The sequence below is a fragment of the Silene latifolia genome, unplaced genomic scaffold, assembly GCF_048544455.1.
Source record: "Silene latifolia isolate original U9 population unplaced genomic scaffold, ASM4854445v1 scaffold_509, whole genome shotgun sequence".
NCBI lineage: Eukaryota > Viridiplantae > Streptophyta > Magnoliopsida > Caryophyllales > Caryophyllaceae > Silene > Silene latifolia.
Genome location: NW_027413421.1, coordinates 17,288 through 40,363, shown reverse-complemented (window position 1 = coordinate 40,363; position 23,076 = coordinate 17,288). Strand labels below are relative to the sequence as shown.

At 38.8% G+C, this 23,076-nt stretch overlaps 1 non-coding gene across 1 annotated transcript; it reads left to right on the top strand.

Moving 5' to 3' along the window:
• The first annotated feature begins 19,584 nt into the window (after positions 1-19,584).
• Positions 19,585-19,691, top strand: LOC141639658 (small nucleolar RNA R71). The gene has a single exon (XR_012542621.1). It is a non-coding gene; the product is annotated as a small nucleolar RNA R71 (small nucleolar RNA).
• The last annotated feature ends 3,385 nt before the right edge of the window (positions 19,692-23,076 follow it).

The window sequence follows — 23,076 nt, the reverse complement described above, 5'->3', positions numbered from 1 at the left end:
GTTAGTCTTTTCTGGTGGGTAGAACTTTTTGTAGAAAGCTAGAGCCAACTTTTTCCAAGAATCAATTCCGAGAGTAGCCTTATCAAGGCCTTTCAACCATTGTTTCGCGGTGCCAATTAGAGAAAAAGGAAATAAGACCCATCGAATTTGGTCTTGAGTTACACCGGTTTGAGAAATCGCATCACAATAGTCACAAAAAGTCTCCATATGAGAATGAGGGTCTTCACTAGGCATCCCCTCAAATTGGCTTCTTTCGACTAATTGGATAAATGCGGATTTGGCAATAAAATTTCCGGTTAGATGTTGTGGTGTGGGAGTACCATTGGGTAGGTTCTCCTCGGTGGGTACGGAATGTGATGAAAACTTAGGCATTGTGGGTTGATTTTGTGTTGGATTTTGTGTTAGGTTCTCCTCATCTTCTCTTGCAAAAGGGTTGATGAACTCAATAGTATTTGGTTGAATATCTACAACCTCACCAATACCTCTCAAATTTCTCCTAGCAAGTCTTCTATTGGTTGTCAAAGTTCTTTCAATTTCACGATCAAAGGGTAACAAGTCACCTTGTGACCTTCTAGACATGCAAAATATCAAACAACTCGAAAACAATTAGAACAAAACTTGAGGAGTTTTACTTCCACAAGGCAAAGAAAGACACAACTAATAACAATATAAGAAAATCTAAATCAAGTTAACACCGTCCCCGGCAACGGCGCCATTTTTGGTCGGGATATTTTTACTTAATCTTTCGGTTACTTGTCGTTAGGAGCACCTAGACCAAAACACAATTTATAACTTCACAAAAAACTCTACAATTAGTAAAGAGGCAAGTAAAAGTCGGATCCCAAGGGACGGGAATTGAGATGAGATTTCTATTGCAACTAGTGGTGTCTTAGGGGTGTCACAATTGGGGTTTGATGTAGAAGATCACTAAAATAAAATAGCAATGAAAGTAAACTAGCAAGATGAATTAAAAGGGATGTAAACAATTGATAAAAAGCACTAGGGTGTCATGGGGTCATAGGGGATTCATGGGAATTGATCATACAAACATGTTCTCAAATTATAAGCAAGCAATTATTGTTGTGATGGATCGAGTTGGTTTATATCTTACAATCCTAGGAAATTTTGGGTCCCGGAGCCGAATTGATTAGATTGTACAACACCTACAAGTCGACTTAGTCTTCCCTACTCAACAACATGCATGGTCTAATGGGACTCGAGTTGGTTTATGTCTTACAAGTCTCATTGAAAAAATAGGTGATGGGTAAAAAATGCAAGGATTCATAGGCTCACATTTCATCAAACATAACATGTGCATGAGTTGAGATCACAACAAGCAAGCAAATAAACTATGAAAGCATATTAATTTAAACATGAATCATTCCCCATGTTGGTTTCCCCTAAATACTCATTAACCCTAGCTAAGGAACTACTCACTTATTATCATGTTGAACATGCTAGCAAGGTTGTCAATCATACCAACAAAGTGAAACATGATGAATAAATGAAAGTGATTTACAATAATTAAAGAGGGATTAAGATAATTTTACCTACTAATGATTCCAATAATAAAGCAAAGAATAAAAGAAGTACTTGATGCTTGATTGAGAGGTTGTCAATCTCCTAATAATAACCCAAATAATCTTTAATTACCCAAAATAAAGGATGAACAAGAGAGAGATTATGGAAATAAAACTTGTATTAAAACTTGATTAATTGTCGATTACAAGATTAAAGAGAGATTTGATTGATATTAACTACACTAAAGATTGCTAAGAAGAACATGCTCTTCTAATTAGACTAATGGGGTATTTATAGTGGGGATTAGATGGATGAATTAGGGTTAACTCAGGGCTTAAATGACGATTAAGTCTTTGCTTAAGGAAACGCCGGTCTTTTTGGAAAGACTCCGGTCTCTAGGGAGACTCCGGTCTCTAGAAAAAGATGTGCATCCTTCCTTGAAGCTTGAAGAAGACGAAATGGGTCTGCCTGAGAATTCGGGCGTCTTTAGCACGGGACAGGCGGTTTTGGTGGTTTCTGCCCGGGCGTCTTGGGGTGAAGACGGGCGTCTTCTGGGTCTTTTGTTCGGGCGTCTTGGGGAGAAGACGCACGGATTGTGGTGGTGGAGACGGGCGTCTTCTGGGGAAGACGCCCGGATTGCTGTGCAGTCTCGTTTCTTCTTCTTTTCTTCCTTTTTCTTCATAGAATCCTTGGGGATTTCCTCGGGGATGCAAGGATCTTTTCTCATCATTGCCCATCTATTATAGTATGTACAAAGGCCTTCTAACCTTGTCTCTCCTTGATGCTTGGCCATTGAATTCAATCAATTTAGCCTTATTTTGCCATGAAAATGCAAGGTTTGCACTCCTTTCCTACCAAGGGATCAAAACCTCAAAGAATATGCTAAACAAAGGACTAAAGACAATAAATGACCCAAATATGCACTAAAAAGCATGGTAACAAGGCTAATTCGGGGACTAAATGTGCTCTAATTATGGTCACATCAACCATAGCCTTTGAGGCAAGAAGAGCTTGTTGCCTTTTGGATAGATTTGAGGTTGTGGGTGCCTTGCTTCCACCTCTTGTTCTTGCCATTTTTTTCTCGTTGCCAAATTTGTATCAACAAACCAATATTGTGCTTGTATGCTCCTTGTTTCCTCAAGCTTCAATCAATTCCTAATCGATTTTAGGATTTTTGAAATTCTCTTCAAACCCTAGAAAATCGATTCAATTTGTGAGAACTTTAATGTTTGGATGGTCTTTTGTTGATAAAGGAGTAGTTTAATCTTGATGTGAGGAAGTTTTGGTTTGATGTTGGTGAATTTGGTTGAGGAATTTGTGTTTTTGAATGAGGGGATTGAGGGTTTTGAGGGAGAAATGGTGTGTGTTTGTATTTGTAAAAGATAGAAATGAATTGGGGAAGGAAGGAGGTAACCCGTGTTTTGGCTAAGTGATGTGACCAATATTTGAGCATATTTAGTCTCCGAATTAGCCTCGTTCTTATGCTTTTTAGTGCATAATTGGGTCATTTACTATCTTTAGTCTTTCTTTTTGCATATTCTTTGAGGTATTGTTTCCTTGGTAGGAGAGGAGTGCAAACCTTGCATTTTCATGGCAAAACGGAGCTAAATTGATCGAATCTAATGACCAAGCATCAAAGTGAAGAAGATACTAGAAGGCCTATGTAAATAATGTAGTAGATGGGCAATGATGATAAGATCCTTGCATCCCCAACAAAATCCTTGAGGATAGTTGGAAGAAGAAAAGAAGAAATGAAGAAGAAGCTTGCTGAGCCACAATCCGCTCGTCGCAGCCTCGGACGCCGTCCCGACCCTCCGTAATCCGAGCGTCCCACCACCTAATCCGCTCATCCTTGACCTCCACAATCCGCTCATCCCGACCATCTGGCCGCTCGGATTCCTTCACAGTGCAAAACGTCCTCTCCTTCAGTTCACTCGGGATGCGCATATTCCTTGAAGACTAGCAAAGCGGAGATGAGCATCTCCTTCGAGAGGAGCACTTCCTCAACTTTTCTTAAGGGTCTTAATCATCATTTAAGCCCTTAGTAACCCTAATTTATGTACTTATTCCTTAGTATAAATACCCCTTTGTACTAATTAGATTATCATATCTTTCTTATGCAATCTTAATCTCATTTTTAATCTTGTAATCAACTTTTAATTAAGCATTAATACAAATCTCATTTCCTTAATTTCTCTATTGTTCATCATTTATTTTGGGTAATTGAAGATTATTTGGGTATTATTGGGAGATTGACTACCTTCCATCAATCATCAAGTACTTCTATTATTCTTTGCTTATTATTTTGGAATCATCATTAGGTATAATTCTCTTAACCCTTATTTTAATTATTGTTAATCATTTCCATTCATTCAATATGTTTTGCTTTATTAATATGATTGACAACCTTGTTAGCATGTTAAACTTGATAATGAGTGAGTAGTTTTCTTAGCTAGGGTTAATGGGGAATTAGGGGAAACCAACATGGGGGATGATTCATGCTTAATCTAATATGTTCACATAATTTATTTGCTTGCTTGTTGTGATCTCAACTTATGCACATGTTATGTTTGATGAAATGCGAGCCTATGAATCCTTGCATTTTTTACCCATCACTTACCTTTTCAATGAGACTTGTAAGACATAAACCAACTCGAGTCTCATTAGACCATGCATATAGTTGGGTAGGGAGGACTAAGTCGACTTGTAGGTGTTGTACAATCTAATAGATTCGGCTCCGGGACCCAAACCTTCCTAGGATTGTAAGATATAAACCAACTCGATCCTATCACAATAATAATTGCTTCCTTATAATTTGAGAATATGTTTGTATGATCAATTCCCATGAATCCCCTATAAACCCATGACACCCTAATGCTTTTAATCAATTGTTTACATCTCATTTTAATCATCTTGCTTGTTTGGTTACATTGTTATTTAGTTTAGTGATCTTCTTATCTCAACCCAAATTGTGACACCCATAGACACCACTACTTGCAATCGAAAATCCTACATCAATACCCGTTCCTTGGGATCCGACCTTTACTTACCTCTTTACTAATAGTAGAGTAGTTTGTGAAGTTATAAATATTATTTTGGTCTAGGTGGTCCTAACGACAAGTAACCGAAAACGATAGTCTGACCAAAAATGGCGCCGTTGCTGGGGACGGTGTTGTGTATTTGAATTATTCTTTTGTCTAGTTTTAGTTGTGCTTATTGTAACACCCCCTCATACCAAGGTGCCTTACCAGGACCACCCTACCATGAAAGTGTGTTACCATCTCGGTTGCCCGAGGTTAGTACATATCAAAAGCGTCTGAACTGAGCACATTTATTAAAGTACTGTAAATTATAAAGTTTACAACATCTAAATCCAAATACTGGTTTAACAAAATACAACTCCAAAGTCTAATAATAAAAGAAATCCAACTAAGACTCAGACGGCGATGCTACGACTGGTGATGGCAATACTCCCAAAACAGACCCCAAGCTTACACTAGCAACACCTGTCAAGCCTGCTCACCATCCCCGAATGGATCACCGCAGATTCCACAAACAACAACGGGGTCAGAATTACTCAAATATTAAGACAAACAAACGGAGAAATCAACTGATCATCACCAATTCCCAATCATCCAATCTCCCACAGTAACCGACTACACACCGAAGTGTGTAGCCCTGCCAGATTACCCATCGCAACAGGTAACCCTCGCCGCCACTGGGTGACCGCAGCCGATCCCACCTAGTCTAGCTCCTCAACGACCGACAATAATCGCTGTCCCTTAATGTGCACATCCCCTCCTGTGGCGGGTTCCACGGAGGGCGAACTAGGGTGTGAAGCCACTCTCGCAAGTGACTCCACCACAATCACAATCACATGACATCACAGCCATCTCAATCCCCTCACACCAACATCGTCACAATAATCTCCATACTCCGATGATCAACAGATAACAATAATCACAACAAACATGTCTTACAAAGAACAGTAAACTGAGTAGGGAAACCCTACCTTAGCAATCAAAAGTGGAATGAACTCGAACAATCAGAAAGACTCCTCTACGAAGTCTTCTCCTATACCATAATCATTCAACACAATTACACAATGCACAACCCCCATATTCCCAATTCCGCAAATATACAGTAACCCCAACGAATACGAATAACATATAATTAGAACTTACCAACAGTAGGATGAGGGATTATACGCAAGAACTCCGAAGATCTCACACACAACAAAGCTATGGAATGATTAGGGAGTGATTTCGGGAGAGATTAGGGTTAACGTAGAAATGATGAAGTTGAAATGATGTTTTTGAAAACTGACGCGGGATATAAAATAATCTTAAACACTCCCTAATCAAACCGTCAAAATAATACTCGCCAGACCGGATACTCGGTCGAGTAAATCTATACTCGGCCGAGTATCCGCTACTTGGTCGAGTATTCACTATACTCGGTCGAGTAATCATCTGAAACCAAACAACTCACAACAACAGCACTACTCGGTCGAGTAGGCTCTACTCGGTCGAGTAGTCACCAAAGAAAATCCGTAGTGTTACACTTATTCTTGAGGAATCTTGGTTCTTTGGGAATTTTATTTCTTGTACTTGTTCTATTTCATATGCTCAACATGTCTACATTCACTTTTTGGCAATATGAAAATGAGTCTTTTGATAAGTATATTGCAAGATTTGAAGATTATATGACTCATGCTTGGCATCATGGTTTTACTCTTTCAAATTATGAAGCATGTTGTGTTGTTTATAATGGCATGAACCTTGAAACCCGCAACTTGGCATTTCACTTGAGTGGTGGTAGGATTTGTGAGATGAGTTGTGAGGAATTTTGGGAATTTGTTGAGTTCATGACCACCCATTGTCTTAAGCAAATTGTACATGACATCTTTGAAAGTGCCAAGGAAGGTATGGAAGCGATAAAGACCACATTTCAAAAATTCATTAAGGAAAACTATGATGAAAATAAGATTTGTGAGAAAGAGACACCTTCCTATAACCTTGAGCCAACCCACTATGTCCACAAATTTGCCCCTCCTTGGGAAGATGGTGTGATAGATGAAGAGAGTGATGATGTGGAGGAGTACATTCTTGATTTTGAAACCAATGCTTGGATACCGTCACCTTACTCTTCTTGTGTACCAATGAACTCAACTTCCATGGAATTTGATGTTAATGGGCAAAGTGAGAGTGAGATGGATGTGAGCTTGAGTGAAAACTCACCCTTTGAGGATGACATATTAGAGGGAGACAATTGTGTTGAACTTGGTGAGCCTGGTTACGACAACCCCTTTGATAATGGACCTTGTTGGGATGATGAATATGATGAGGACATTTGGGAACCCCAAATAGACACCCTTGAAATCACCTTAGATGATAATGAGAGCACTTGCATTGAATGTGGTGATTTTGACTATTTGGAGAAAAAGTTGAGTGAATTGCCAACCAACTACCCATTTCATGTTCCTACCATCCATCACATCTCTTATGATTTTTGTCATAACATTCTTTACATGCTTATTCGGTCTTTTACTTGGGCATTTTTCAATTGTATAATCTTGTGTTGCTATGCATGCCTATTTATATCTCACTCCCCAGAATTTGACCGACTTCTACGTGCTAGTGATAATTTTCTATGAAATTGTCAATTGAAAATCTTTAGTTTGATTGAGTTCCCCAATAACCATTAATTTGTATATATGCATTTAGTGTAATTTTGCATTCATTCATTCATTTAATAAATTGCATGAGTGATGAAAGGGAGGGATCTCATATTTTAATTGAGCTTTTTGAAGGAAATTAATGAAATTGAGAAGATGGAAAATGTAAAGAAATGAAGAAAATGGAGAATTTGGGCTTATGAGCAACTTTGTTATCATTAAAAAGGTGTTGGGTCGAAATTTCTCGAAATATGCTCATCCCGAGTCCAATCCGCGCGGATTGAAAGACAAGAAAAAAAGAAAAGCTCCCTACCTAAGAATCCGAGCGGATTCTGAAGAAAACGAGCGTCCTAGCTCCCAACCCGAGCGGGACAAAACCTACACGAGTGGGTTAAGTCTAAAATTCATCTTTTCTCTCATTTGGCTCATGTCATGGCCATATATGCTTCTTATCTACCATCTTCATTTCCTACAATGATTGTAAGAACCCTTTTCTTTCCCTATCTCTCATGTATTCTTGTATTTATGTAGTTGCCTCATGATTAAACCCCTTTCTTCCTACATTAGCAGTAGTGTTTAAAATCGGTTTGGGGAGGTTAAACCATGAAGCGACATACATATATCATATAGTTTAGGCTTGCATTTGTATTATATTTCATATTGCATTTACATTAGTTTGTTCATTTAGTATAGTTTGCATTGTAATATATCTCACATGTCTCATATAATTAGTTGCATTCATACATAGTCACTAATGACCCAATCTCATTTCTCCTACACTAGAACACTAGAAATAGTGCATAAATCGGTTTGGAGAGGTTTGATCATAGGTGAGAACATGCATTATCTAGTATAGTGTAGATTGCATTCATTTGTTATATATATATATATATATATATATATATATATATATATATATATATATATATATATATATATATATATATATATATAATTGCATTTAGTTAGAGCATGCATTCATTCATATCATTGCATTTATTCAAAAATCCAAAAATATGTAATTTCTTTTCATTCCTACTCCTACATGTACATTGAGGACAATGTCCAAAATAAAGTGGGGGATGGTAATTTATATTCCAAAAATACATAAAAATTGAAAAATTTTAAAAAATACAAAAACATGTCTTTTTGTTTCATAAACATAAAAACCATAAAAAATTGAAAAATTGAAAAACCCAAAAACATGTTCATTTCCTTTGTAGTGTAGTCTTGTATATATTGTGTTTGTTTATCCTTTTCACATTGACCGACTACGCCACATCCGAGACATGAGGATATTGAAGACCGCATGGTATGATCTTTCCAATCTCCTTTTTCCTCTTTATGTTAATGACTATGTGGCTTTATTTTGATTGATGCGGTATAAACAACGTGAATTTAGGATTACTTTTAGATTATTTGGCATACTAGTTGGTAGAAGCATATGCACTAGGATGTATAAATGTTAGTTGCATCATGGTATGTAGTTGCATGTTAGAAATTTTTTTGTTAAAACATCTATTTGGGAAGCTTGACAAGTGTATATAAGGCCCTTGTAGATACTTTTTCTTCTTAAGACTTTGCTTGTTAGAATACTTGTAAAACACCCTAGGATGTGTCATGCTAGAATCTTTTGACCCATGGATAAGGCCTAGTCAAGAGTACCTTGTGGTGTGATAACTCCTTGGCTACCGTTTATTCCAAGGTCACCCTTGAAACCATGCAACCAACCATCATCCATGTTCTACCGCATTTTGTCATCAAAGGGAATGGGCACAAAAATTATTCAAAAATTTGAGTTCAAGAATTGAAAAGAAAAGAAAAAGTTTGCAATTGTATCAAAAGAAAAGAGGAGTAACAAAAATGAAAACTCCTATGCTTCAAATATAAGGCACCTTCGTTACATATTTTTGTATTTTTCAAAAATTTTCAATTTTTATAATTTTTGATTTAAAAGTCAAGTCAGAATTTCTCATCCCCACACTAGTATGGGCATTGTCCTCAATGGCCAATACGATAAAAAATTATGCAAGCTAAATGAGAATGCATGATTTCTACACTAAAATGCAAACTACATGATATATATACAAGTGATGTATTCTAAACTACATTATATGATGCATGATTTTATTTGTTGGAGAGCTAATTTAAATTAACTCCCAATGCTTGTGCTTAAACTTCCCCAAACCAAGTAAGACACTATTGCTAGTTTAAAAGTGGGGAAGTTCATGCACAAAAATGCAATGCATGAAACTAGTTTGTCATTTTGGATTTTCAAAAGTGGGAACAAAACGAGACACCTCAATGGATCCGAGGTGGGAGTCATTTGAGTGTTGCTAGGACTCAAAACCAATGATCAAGATTAAAAATTGTAAACAAGAGACATAAATAAAGCTAGAGGAGGTGTAGGAAACTCACAATGGATTGTGGCATCCTCCAAAAGCTTGTCAATCCTCAATTGTCGCTCATTGCGACATCCTCATCACTATCATTGCTATCATCATCTTCCTCATTATCATCATCACCATCATCTACCTCCATTGACCCATAGGCTTCACTATCTTCATCATCACTTGAACTTTGCACTTCTTCCTCTTCTTCCTCATGGCAAGAGTCACTACCTTCCCCGTCATCAACAACAATCTCCTTCCCCTTAGAAACTTCACTATCCATGTTGGCATCTCTAGAAGCATTTGGGAAGAATACCTCCCTATCCACCCAACTAGGCAAAGGACATGTAGGATCAAGTAGTCCTTGCCTAGCTAAATGATGGAGGGGCGGATATTGAGCTCGGTAAGAATTGGCCCGATCTTCATGAGCTTCCTTATGCATATGTTGCAATAGTTGAGTCAAGTAGTCGTTGCCTACCGCGACATTCGTGCCACTTGGTGTGAATTCTTGGTAGGCAAATGGATAAGGTGGAGTCACAATAGAGGAGGAGGAGGGCTTGGCATGTGATTCCCTATGTTGCTTCATAATCATCTCGGCTTCATCGGAGACGTGTAGTAGGTAGCTTGGGCTACGAAAATTGATGTGGCATATCTTGTTAGGCAAGATGAAGGACTTAGATTCTTTAGTGAGCCACTCATACTTGTTGTCAAGATTATCATTCTTGACCCATTGGAACTTGTTGATCATAGTGGCCAAATCAAGAAGGTTGCCTCCTTTAACCGGTTTGTATGTCTTGTCTTTGTTGAAATACGGGTTAAAATGTTTGGCTAACCATGTTACTAAGCCTCCATTAACAATAAAAGCCGCTCCTTCTTTACCATTTTTAATTTCATGCCACCGATCAAGTAAGAGTTGAAGTATGTTGTATTATTTGGCAAACGTTTTGTTGATATTCATGGTAGATTCAAGGTAGACAAAATCGAGCTTGGTAAGGTGATTTGTGCCTTTTATTGCAATCAAAGTGTTGCCCACAAACTTGTGCCATATCCTTATATCCGGATGGTGGATATATAAAACATGGCACTCCTGAAAAGACTCAAATTTTCGCCCGGTGATCACTTTCCAAAGGGGTGCGGCATCATATTGTGAAGGCTTTTTCTCATAATGATAATATTCTTCAAGACCAAACACTTTGCCAAACTCACTCATAGACATTCGTCTATCCTTGTTTTCAAGGCGGAATTCAACATTTTTCCGAGTCTCTACCTTAGTCACCTTCAAAGAGCTTATAAACTCCATGGTAAGGGAAGGGTAAGTCAATTCTTGCATTTCAAAGAGGGTAATCAATTTCATGGACTCGAAAAATGTCTTACTTCTCCCAAGCACACCCAATTTGTCTAAGGCATCTTGACATATAAACTTGGTAGCAATAATGGTCTTTTTAGTAAGGGATACAAATGCTTTCCTATGCGAATCGTTTATGAAAGTTACCTCCGGATAATCTTGCAATTGTTCTATGACCGGAGTAGGTGTAGCTTCCACCATAGGAGTAGTAATTTCTTGACTTTCCACCCTTGGTTGATGCACGACCATTGGTTGGGATATTTTTACTTAATCATTCGGTTACTTGTCGTTAGGAGCACCTAGACCAAAACACAATTTATAACTTCACAAACAACTCTACAATTAGTAAAGAGGCAAGTAAAGGTCGGATCCCAAGGGACGGGAATTGAGATGAGATTTCTATTGCAACTAGTGGTGTCTTAGGGTTGTCACAATTGGGGTTTGATGTAGAAGATTACTAAACTAAAATAGCAATGAATGTAAACAAGCAAGATGAATTAAAAGGGATGTAAACAATTGATAAAAAGCACTAGGGTGTCATGGGGTCATAGGGGATTCATGGGAATTGATCATACAAACATGTTCTCAAATTATAAGCAAACAATTATTGTTGTGATGGATCGAGTTGGTTTATATCTTACAATCCTAGGAAAGTTTGGGTCCCGGAGCCGAATCGATTAGATTGTACAACACCTACAAGTCGACTTAGTCTTCCCTACTCAACAACATGCATGGTCTAATGAGACTCGAGTTGGTTTATGTCTTACAAGTCTCATTGAAAAGATAGGTGAAGGGTAAAAAATGCAAGGATTCATAGGCTCACATTTCATCAAACATAACATGTGCATGAGTTGAGATCACAACAAGCAAGCAAATAAACTATGAAAGCATATTAATTTAAGCATGAATCATTCCCCATGTTGGTTTCCCCTAATTACCCATTAACCCTAGCTAAGGAACTACTCACTAATTATCATGTTGAACATGCTAGCAAGGGTGTCAATCATACCAACAAAGTGAAACATGATGAATAAATGAAAGTGATTAACAATAATTAAAGAGGGATTAAGAGAATTATACCTACTAATGATTCCAATAATAAAGCAAAGAATAAAAGAAGTACTTGATGCTTGATTGAGAGGTTGTCAATCTCCCAATAATAACCCAAATAATCTTCAATTACCCAAAGTAAAGGATGAACAAGAGAGAGATTAAGAAAATAAAACTTGTATTAAAACTTAATTAATTGTTGATTACAAGATTAAAGAGAGATTTGATTGATATTAACTACACTAAAGATTGCTAAGAAGATCATGCTCTTCTATTTAGACTAATGGGGTATTTATAGTGGGGATTAGGTGGATGTATTAGGGTTAACTAAGGGCTTAAATGACGAATAAGTCCCTACTTAAGGAAACGCCGGTCTTTTTGGAAAGACTCCGGTCTCTAGGGAGACTCCGGTCTCTAGAATAAGATGTGCATCCTTCCTTGAAGCTTGAAGAAGACGAAATGGGTCTGCCTGAGAATCCGGGCGTCTTCAGTACGGGACGAGCGGATTTGGTGGTTTCTGCCCGGGCGTCTTCGGGTGAAGACGGGCGTCTTCTGGGTCTTTTGCCCGGGCGTCTTGGGAAGAAGACGCACGGATTGTGGTGGTGAAGACGGGCGTCTTCTGGGGAAGACGCACGGTTTGCTGTGCAGTCTCGTTTCTTCTTCTTTTCTTCCTTTTTCTTCATAGAATCCTTGGGGATTTCCTCGGGGATGCAAGGATCTTTTCTCATCATTGCCCATCTATTATAGTATGTACAAAGGCCTTCTAATCTTGTCTCTCCTTGATGCTTGGTCATTGAATTCAATCAATTTAGCCTTATTTTGCCATGAAAATGCAAGGTTTGTACTCCTTTCCTACCAAGGGATCAAAACCTCAAAGAATATGCAAAACAAAGGACTAAAGACAATAAATGACCCAAATATGCACTAAGAAGCATGGGAACATGGCTAATTCGGGGACTAAATGTGCTCTAATTATGGTCACATCAAATATCCCCAAACCGAACCTTTGCTCGTCCCGAGTAAAGAGGTGACAAAGACTAGGACCATTATTTTAAACTAACCTAATAACATAGCCGATATGAGACAATTAGCGGGTCTCACTCTGCCCTTCAACTCACAACAAGACAACCATGAGGTAGGATGCCTTCTTGCAAGGCAAGGTGGGTCTTGCCAAAATGGCGACACATTCAAACATTAAGCGCACAAAATCAAGTAATGGATGCATCTACAAAAGAATAGCCACTTTCCTCATCTAAGTGGTGGAAATTATCTACAAGGGAAGCAATTCAAGGGTACACATTCCTTCATAGATGCAATTTCTTCAAACTACTAAGCCTAGAAGGATACCAATAAATCACCTCCAAGTTGTGTCAAGCTAGGGTACCTTTGTCCTCAATCGTTAAATGCTTTTGTCAAGAATAGACTCCCTATGGTGTTAGAAACACTGGAGGATCGCGGAATTCCCCCTCTTGCCTAGACAAGAAGAAGGGTCGTCCCCTCTCTACCATGCACAGAAATGGATACGATGGATAAAGGGATCAATAGATATTTGAGTTTCACTTTGGGAGTTTGCTTTTGTTTTTGTTTTTCCTCCCAATTTCTTGTGGCATTTGACATTTGAGAACACTTTCTTTGCCATTTCTTTTTGATTTTTGGCATTTCAACACTTGACAACTTTCAACTTTTCTTTGCATTTCTCTTTGAACATTTTCAAAGTCACCCCATATGTAGTGAGGGTGGCTTATATTTGAAGCTTTAGGAGTTCTATTTTTGCTCCTCTTTTCATTTGATGCATTTTTTTGCAAACTTTCTTTCACTTTTCATTTCATTGAACTCAAATTGATTTCTTTTTGTGCCCATTCCCTTTGATGACAAAAAATGTGGTCAAACATGGATGATGGATGGATGCATGGTTTCAAGGGTCACCTTGGAATAAACGGTAGCCAAGGAGTTATCACACCATAAGGTACTCTTGACTAGGCCTTAATCCATGGGTCAAAGGATACTAGCATGACACATCCTAGGGTATTTTACAAATATTCTAACAAGCAAAGTCTTAAGAAGAAAAAGCATCTACTAGGGCCTATATACACTTGTCAAGCTTCCAAGTAGACGGTTTCGCAAAATTTTTCTAACATGCAAACTACATGCCATGATGCAACTAGCATATAAACATCCTAATGCAAATGATTCTACCAACTAATATGACATATAAACTAAATGCAAGTCCTAAGTTCACATTGTTATACCGCATCAATCAAAATAAAGCCACATAGTCATTAACATAAAGAGGAAAAAGGAGATTGGAAAGATCATACCATGCGGTCTTCAATATCCTCATGTCTCGGATGTGGCGTAGTTGATCAATGTGAACAAGGATAAAACAAACACAATATATACAACAATATATACATGACTACACTACAAAGGAAATGAACTTGTTTTCGGTTTTTCAATCTTTTTCAAATTTTTATGGTTTTTAAAATTTTTCATTTTTTTTGGATTTTTGAATAAAAGTTAAGTTAGAATTCCCCATCCCCACACTAATATGGGCATTGTCCTCAATGGCCAAAATGATGGGAAATCATGCAAGCATGATGCATGAATTCTACTCTAAATGCAAGCTACACTAATCTACACTACATGATGCATGGTTTTTTTGTTTATGACGGAGAGCGTAATTTAGATTACCTCCCGTTGCGTATGCATGTACTTCCCCAAACCGAGTTAGACATTATTTCTAATGTCCTAAGGTTGGGAGTAGTTCATGCACACAAGATGCAATGCATGAAACTAAATTTGTCATTTTGGATTTTCAAAAGTGGGAACAATGAAAAAAGAACACCTCAATGGGGCCGAGGTGTTAGTCCTCTATGTTGCTAGGACTACTCCAACCATGATCAAGATAAAGTAAAATAAAACAAAGAAAGAAGTAAGCAAACCTCAAGAGGGTAGGAGCCTCCAAAGCTTGCTAGTCTTCCACCATATCATAATTATCATCATCTTCCTCAATAGAAGTGGACTCATCACCACTTCCCTCTTCACTTTCTTGTTCACTTTGTTCATCATCCTCTTCTTCTTCTTCACTAGCCTCTTCATCAATGCTATCAACAACCTCATCACCGACAACCTCATCGTCACCCGGAACCTCACCCCTAGATGCACTCGGAAAGAAGACTTCCCTATCCGCCCAACTAGGCAAAGGACATGAAGGATCAAGTAGTCCTTGCCTAGCTAAATGAAGGAGGGGTGGATATTGGGCTAAGTAAGCATCTTCCCGATCCTTAAAAGCTTGCTTGTGCATCTCTTGCATAAGTAGAGTCATATAATCTTTGCTTGCTTCAACACCTTCGGGTTTGAACTCTTGGTACTTGAAAGGATAGGGTGGTGTGACAATGGAAGAGGAGGGCATTTCAACTTCATTCCTTTGTTGTCGGATAATGTATTCGACTTCTTTTGAGAAGGGAAGGAGGTAGTTGGTCCGATGGACACTCAAACAACAAATCTTAGAAGGCAAAGTAAAAGATCTAGCCTCATTGGTGAGCCACCCATACTTGGTGTCAAGAGGGTTATGGGTAACCCACTTGTACTTGTTAATCATAGCATCCATATCAATGAGATGACCCCTCTTTTTCGCCACATACTTGCTATCCTTGTTGAAATTCAGATCAAAGTACTTAGCCAAAAGAGTGACTAGACCTCCATTTACAATAACGGTGGTGCCTTGCTTCCCACAATCAACATTTAGCCATCTATATATCCACCAAAAGCCTTAGAGAATGAAAGGCTTGGTGAATTCCCTTCCAATGTTTAAGGCCGACTCAAGAAGAACACAATCGAGCTTGGTAAAGTGGTTGGTGTCTTTTCTTGCAATGATGGTATTCCCTATGACCTTATGCCACACTCTAATGCCCGGATGGTAGACTAATAGAGCGCGACTAGCATGAAAGTTCTCAAATTTCTTTCCGGAAATCGCCTCCCAAAGAGGAGCGGGGTCATACTTTCCGGGATTCTTGAAATAACTATGTGAATCACTAAGACCCAATGCTTTACCCAATTCCTCAAAGGTGATGCGCCTACTCACATTAGCTAGGTGGAACTCGATGTTTTCCATTGTCTCTACCTTAGTAACTTTCAAAGAACTCAAGAATTCTAAGGTAAGGGAGGGGTATGTCAATTCTTTTGTTGCAAACAATTTTCCCAACCCCATGGCTTCAAAGAAGGCTTTGGTTTGCTCAAGGACACCCAACTTATCTAAGGCATCTTCACAAATAAACTTGGTGGATAGAAAGGATTTTCTAGCATATTTGGTAAATGTTTCCCAATGGGAGTTAGAGATGAAAATTACCACCGGATAGTTCGAAAATTGAGCAATTTCCGGAGTTTTTGATGTTGTTGCTTCCAAGGGAGGTTGTTGTTGTTGCACTTCCAAGTTTGAGCTAGCTACCACCATAGCCAATGAGGCTTTCTTTGCTTGAAGACTCTTTTGTCTTGTTGATATATAGTGCATTTGCCTTAGGTGCCTTTGTTGCTCCTTTTGTCCTTGCCATTGATGTTTGAACCAAGAAAAGAGTGAAAATCTTCAATTTCCAAGTATACCCAAGTCGATTTTAAGGTGAAAGGCTTTGCCTTTATAATTTTAAAAATCGACTCAAAGGTTGAAGATTTTGGTGCTTGGTTTGATTTTTGTTGAATGAGGAGTGATTAATTTTTGTTAGAAGGATGATTTGATTTGATTTTGATGAATGTGGTTGAGGAAATCTTGTTTTTGTGATGGAGAGGATAAGGGTTTTGAGTTTTGGGGTTTATGGGTAGTGTTTTGAATGAAGAAATGAAGAAATGAATGGGGGATGGGGTTTATAAAAGACCCGAAAAATTTTGAATTGTAGGGGAAGACGGGAGTCTTTCCTTCGGGACGCTCGGATTCTGCTTGTTTTGGCTTCAGAGTTCTCGCCTAAAGACGGGCGTCTTTCAATAAAGACGCTCGAATTGTTCAACTGCGGGACGGGCGTCTTTCTGAGGACGGGCGTCTTCTCTTGCAGGACGCTCGGATTTATCAACAGTCCCAAAATTTCAAAATTTCAGCTCAGATTGACGGGCGGATTCTTACAACGACGCCCGGATTGCCTGAAGACGAGCGGATTCCCTTGAAAACGCTCGGATTCTCCCCGTTTCACCCGGATTCAGTTCCATCCGTGTACTTGCATATCCCTTGTCATTTTTTCATTCTTCAAAATCCCGTGTTCTTCATTGTGGGGGCACTACTAAGGCATGGATAGCCTAGGCAATTGATATCCCCACACTAAGCTAAAGCACTACACATCAATTGAATCATTAGTCCCTCCCTCACTTCTCTCAAAAATGATAATTATCTTGATCAAAGCATAAAAATCCAAAAATGACAAAAATGCAATGTAAGAATTAAAATGCGAGTTAGGGAGTTAGAAATATTTACAAATGGTGGTTTAGGGAGGACTCCACCAAACTCTCATCCTTAGTGAGATGTCATGGGGGCATGTCCAAGGTGTTATTGATGTTGCTCAACACCTTGAAGAAGTAATCAAAAGCTTGTTCATTATCATGATAAAGATCTTCAATAGACCTTTGCCGTTGTTGTCGGTCTTGATCGATAACATTACCAATATAGGGATTGAAAATCCCTTCAAACTCATCGTCCCAAAGACCACAAACTTCATCCACTTGATCACTAAAGATCTCTTGAGTTGATGGAGACAACTCTCCCATTTTCTTGTCTTGGCCAATGAGGCCATCCTCTTCATTGCTCAACTTTGGTGAGCTTTTCAAGCTCTCTTTGCTACAACTCACTTGCTCTTTGAATGGAGCATCTTCAATTTTCTTCTTCCATTGGAATTCCGACTTCTTCCTATCATCCTTTCGGCTATAATGATCAACCATAAAGCATGGTTCATGAAAACGGGGAGCTCTCATGGTCTTGTCAAGATTTAAAGTTATGCTCTCATCTCCCACTTCTAGAGTGAGCTCTCCATACTTCACATCAATCACCGCACCCGCGGTGTGTAAGAAAGGTCTTCCTAGAATGATTGGAATGTTGGAATCTTCTTCCATGTCAACAATGACAAAGTCCACCGGGATGAAAAATTTCCCAATTCTTACGGGAACATCTTCCCATATCCCTAATGGTGTCTTCGTCGATCTATCGGCCATTTGGAGTGTGTTATTGGTGCATTTAAGCTCTCCCATCCCCAACCTTTTACTCATCGAGTACAACATAACATTCACACTAGCCCCTAGATCACATAAGGCTTTGTTGATCGTGGTGTCGCCAATGGTAATCGGTATTGAGAAGCTTCCCGGATCTTTGAGTTTTGGAGGTGAACTCCCTTGAAGTATTGCACTACTCACCTTAGTGAAGGCGATAGTCTCAAGCTTCCGCATCGACTTCTTCTTTGTGAGGATGTCTTTCATGTATTTTGCATAGGCCGGCACGTGATTGATTAATTCAGTTAAAGGAATTGAGAACCATAAATTTTCCAAGTTGGTCATCAAATTTGGGCTTGGCTTGATGACTTGGAAAAGGAAGTCTAATCACAATGGGCTCCTTCTCCTTGACCTTGTCTTCATTTTTCTTTGAAATTTCTTCTTTTGATGGTTCTCCATCCTTGGAGTTTTGCACAATTTCTTCTTTATCACTGGCTTCCACAACTTCATCCTCAACTTGCTTCTTCGGTGCTTCATACCTTGTACCACTCCTCACGTGAATGGCACTAACCGTTTCAGGTCTTGGGGTATTACTTTGAGGTGGTAATTGCCCCTTTTGTCTTTGTGAGCTTGAAGATGCTAGTTGGGTCAATTGGGTTTTCAACATTTTGGTGTGAGCTAGGATGTTGTTGATGGTGGTTTCCTTTGCTTGACTATCTTTTTGCATTTGAGTGAAAAACTCTTGTTGATTCTTTTGCATTTGGAGGACCGCTTTTTGGACATTAAAACCTTGGTCATTTTGTTGATTGTATGGAGTTTTATTTTGGTAACCTTGGTTTTGGTTGTAAAAGGGTCTTTGATTTTGGTTTCTCATGGGAGGTGGGGTGTATGTTGTTTGAGGGTTTTGAACATTTTGGCTTTTGTATGAGAGATTTGGATGGAATTTGGTGTTTTCATTGTAATAGTTTGAATAAGGGGTACCACTCTTGTATGCTTGGAAAGCATTCACTTGTTCATTTGTTCCCCTACATTCACTTTGGTCATGTCCCAAAGTTCCACAATTCTCACATATCCCACATGGGATTGATGAAGATGCCGTCATGGCATTAACATGATGCTTTGGTGATTTTGAGGCTTCTTCAAGTCTAGCCATAGCTTTTTCAAACTTCAAATTGATGGTATCAATGTGTGCACTAAGTTGAGCACCTAATCGAGTAATGGAGTCCACTTCATGCTTTCCTCCTCTAGTAGCCTTGCGAGGTCTACTATATTGTGAGTTATGGACTGCCATTTCCTCAATTTTGTTCTAAGTTTGATTGTCATCAACTTCGGTGAACATTCCATTTGATCCCATGTTGAGAATGTTCCTTGAATCTTCATAAAGACCGTTCCAAAATTGTTGTACCAAGAACCACTCGCTAAGTCCATGGTGAAGACATGAGTGACAAATTCCCTTAAACCGCTCCCAAGCTTCATACAAAGATTCTTCATCCCTTTGCTTAAAGCCCGTGATTTGAGCTCTTAGCATGTTAGTCTTTTCCGGTGGGTAGAACTTTTTGTAGAAAGCTAGAGCCAACTTTTTCCAAGAATCAATTCCGAGAGTAGCCTTATCAAGGCCTTTCAACCATTTTTTCGCGGTGCCAATTAGAGAAAAAGGAAATAAGACCCATCGAATTTGGTCATGAGTTACACCGGTTTGAGAAATCGCATCACAATAGTCATAAAAAGTCTCCATATGAGAATGAGGGTCTTCACTAGGCATCCCCACAAATTGGCTTCTTTCGTCTAATTGGATAAATGCGGATTTGGAAATAAAATTTCCGGTTAGATGTTGTGGTGTGGGAGTACCATTGGGTAGGTTCTCCTCGGTGGGTACGGAATGTGATGAAAACTTAGGCATTGTGGGTTGATTTTGTGTTGGGTTCTCCTCATCTTCTATTGCAAAAGGGTTGATGAACTCAATAGTATTTGGTTGAATATCTACAACCTCACCAATACCTCTCAAATTTCTCCTAGCAAGTCTTCTATTGGTTGTCAAAGTTCTTTCAATTTCACGATCAAAGGGTAACAAGTCACCTTGTGACCTTCTAGACATGCAAAATATCAAACAACTCGAAAACAATTAGAACAAACCTTGAGGAGTTTTACTTCCACAAGGCAAAGAAAGACACAACTAATAACAATATAAGAAAATCTAAATCAAGTTAACACCGTCCCCGGCAACGGCGCCATTTTTGGTCGGGATATTTTTACTTAATCTTTTGGTTACTTGTCGTTAGGAGCACCTAGACAAAAACACAATTTATAACTTCACAAACAACTCAACAATTAGTAAAGAGGCAAGTAAAGGTCGGTTCCCAAGGGACGGGAATTGAGATGAGATTTCTATTGCAACTAGTGGTGTCTTAGGGGTGTCACAATTGGGGTTTGATGTAGAAGATCACTAAAATAAAATAGCAATGAAAGTAAACAAGCAAGATGAATTAAAAGGGATGTAAACAATTGATAAAAAGCACTAGGGTGTCATGGGGTCATAGGGGATTCATGGGAATTGATCATACAAACATGTTCTCAAATTATAAGCAAGCAATTATTGTTGTGATGGATCGAGTTGGTTTATATCTTACAATCCTAGGAAATTTTGGGTCCCGGAGCCGAATCGATTAGATTGTACAACACCTACAAGTCGACTTAGTCTTCCCTACTCAACAACATGCATGGTCTAATGGGACTCGAGTTAGTTTATGTCTTACAAGTCTCATTGAAAAGATAGGTGATGGGTTAAAAATGCAAGGATTCATAGGCTCACATTTCATCAAACATAACATGTGCATGAGTTGAGATCACAACAAGCAAGCAAATAAACTATGAAAGCATATTAATTTAAGCATGAATCATTCCCCATGTTGGTTTCCCCTAATTACTCATTAACCCTAGCTAAGGAACTACTCACTCATTATCATGTTGAACATGCTAGCAAGGTTGTCAATCATACCAACAAAATAAACATGATGAATAAATGAAAGTGATTTACAATAATTAAAGAGGGATTAAGAGAATTATACCTACTAATGATTCCAATAATAAAGCAAAGAATAAAAGAAGTACTTGATGCTTGATTGAGAGGTTGTCAATCTCCCAATAATAACCCAAATAATCTTTAATTACCCAAAATAAAGGATGAACAAGAGAGAGATTATGGAAATAAAACTTGTATTAAAACTTGATTAATTGTCGATTACAAGATTAAAGAGAGATTTGATTGATATTAACTACAATAAAGATTGCTAAGAAGAACATGCTCTTCTAATTAGACTAATGGGGTATTTATAGTGGGGATTAGATGGATGAATTAGAGTTAACTCAGGGCTTAAATGACGATTAAGTCCCTACTTAAGGAAACGCCGGTCTTTTTGGAAAGACTCCGGTCTCTAGGGAGACTCCGGTCTCTAGAAAAAGATGTTCATCCTTCCTTGAAGCTTGAAGAAGACGAAATAGGTCTGCCTGAGAATTCGGGCGTCTTTAGCACGGGACAGGCGGTTTTGGTGGTTTCTGCCCGGGCGTCTTGGGGTGAAGACGAGCGTCTTCTGGGTCTTTTGTCCGGGCGTCTTGGGGAGAAGACGCACGGATTGTGGTGGTGGTGGAGACGGGGGCGTCTTACGGGAAGACGCACGGATTGTCGTGCGATCTCGTTTCTTCTTCTTTTCTTCCTTTTTCTTCATAGAATCCTTGGGGATTTCCTCGGGGATGCAAGGATCTTTTCTCATCATTGCCCATCTATTATAGTATGTACAAAGGCCTTCTAACCTTGTCTCTCCTTGATGCTTGGTCATTGAATTCAATCAATTTAGCCTTATTTTACCATGAAAATGCAAGGTTTGCACTCCTTTCCTACCAAGGGATCAAAACCTCAAAGAATATGCTAAACAAAGGACTAAAGACAATAAATGACCCAAATATGCACTAAAAAGCATGGGAACAAGGCTAATTCGGGGACTAAATGTGCTCTAATTATGGTCACATCAACCATAGCCTTTGAGGCAAGAAGAGCTTGTTGCCTTTTGGATAGATTTGAGGTTGTGGGTGCCTTGCTTCCACCTCTTGTTCTTGCCATGTTGTTCTCCTTGCCAAATTTGTATCAACAAAGCAATATTGTGCTTGTATGCTCCTTGTTTCCTCAAGCTTCAATCAATTCCTAATCGATTTTAGGATTTTTGAAATTCTCTTCAAACCCTAGAAAATCGATTCAATTTGTGAGAATTTTAATGTTTGGATGGTCTTTTGTTGATAAAGGAGTAGTTCAATCTTGATTTGAGGAAGTTTTGGTTTGATGTTGGTGAATTTGGTTGAGGAATTTGTGTTTTTGAATGAGGGGATTGAGGGTCTGAGGGAGAAATGGTGTGTGTTTGTATTTGTAAAAGATAGAAATGAATTGGCGAAGGAAGGAGGTAACCCGTGTTTTGGCTAAGTGATGTGACCAATATTTGAGCATATTTAGTCTCCGAATTAGCCTCGTTCCTATGCTTTTTAGTGCATAATTGGGTCATTTACTATCTTTAGTCTTTCGTTTTGCATATTCTTTGAGGTATTGTTTCCTTGGTAGGAGAGGAGTGCAAACCTTGCATTTCCATGGCAAAACGGAGCTAAATTGATCGAATCTAATGACCAAGCATCAAAGTGAAGACAAGACTAGAAGGCCTATGTAAATAATGTAGTAGATGGGCAATGATGAGAAGATCCTTGCATCCTCAACAAAATCCTTGAGGATAGTTGGAAGAAGAAAAGAAGAAATGAAGAAGAAGCTTGCTGAGCCACAATCCGCTCGTCGCAGCCTCGGGACGCTCGTCCCAGCCCTCCAGAATCCGAGCGTCCCACCACCTAATCCGCTCGTCCTTGACCTCCACAATCCGCTC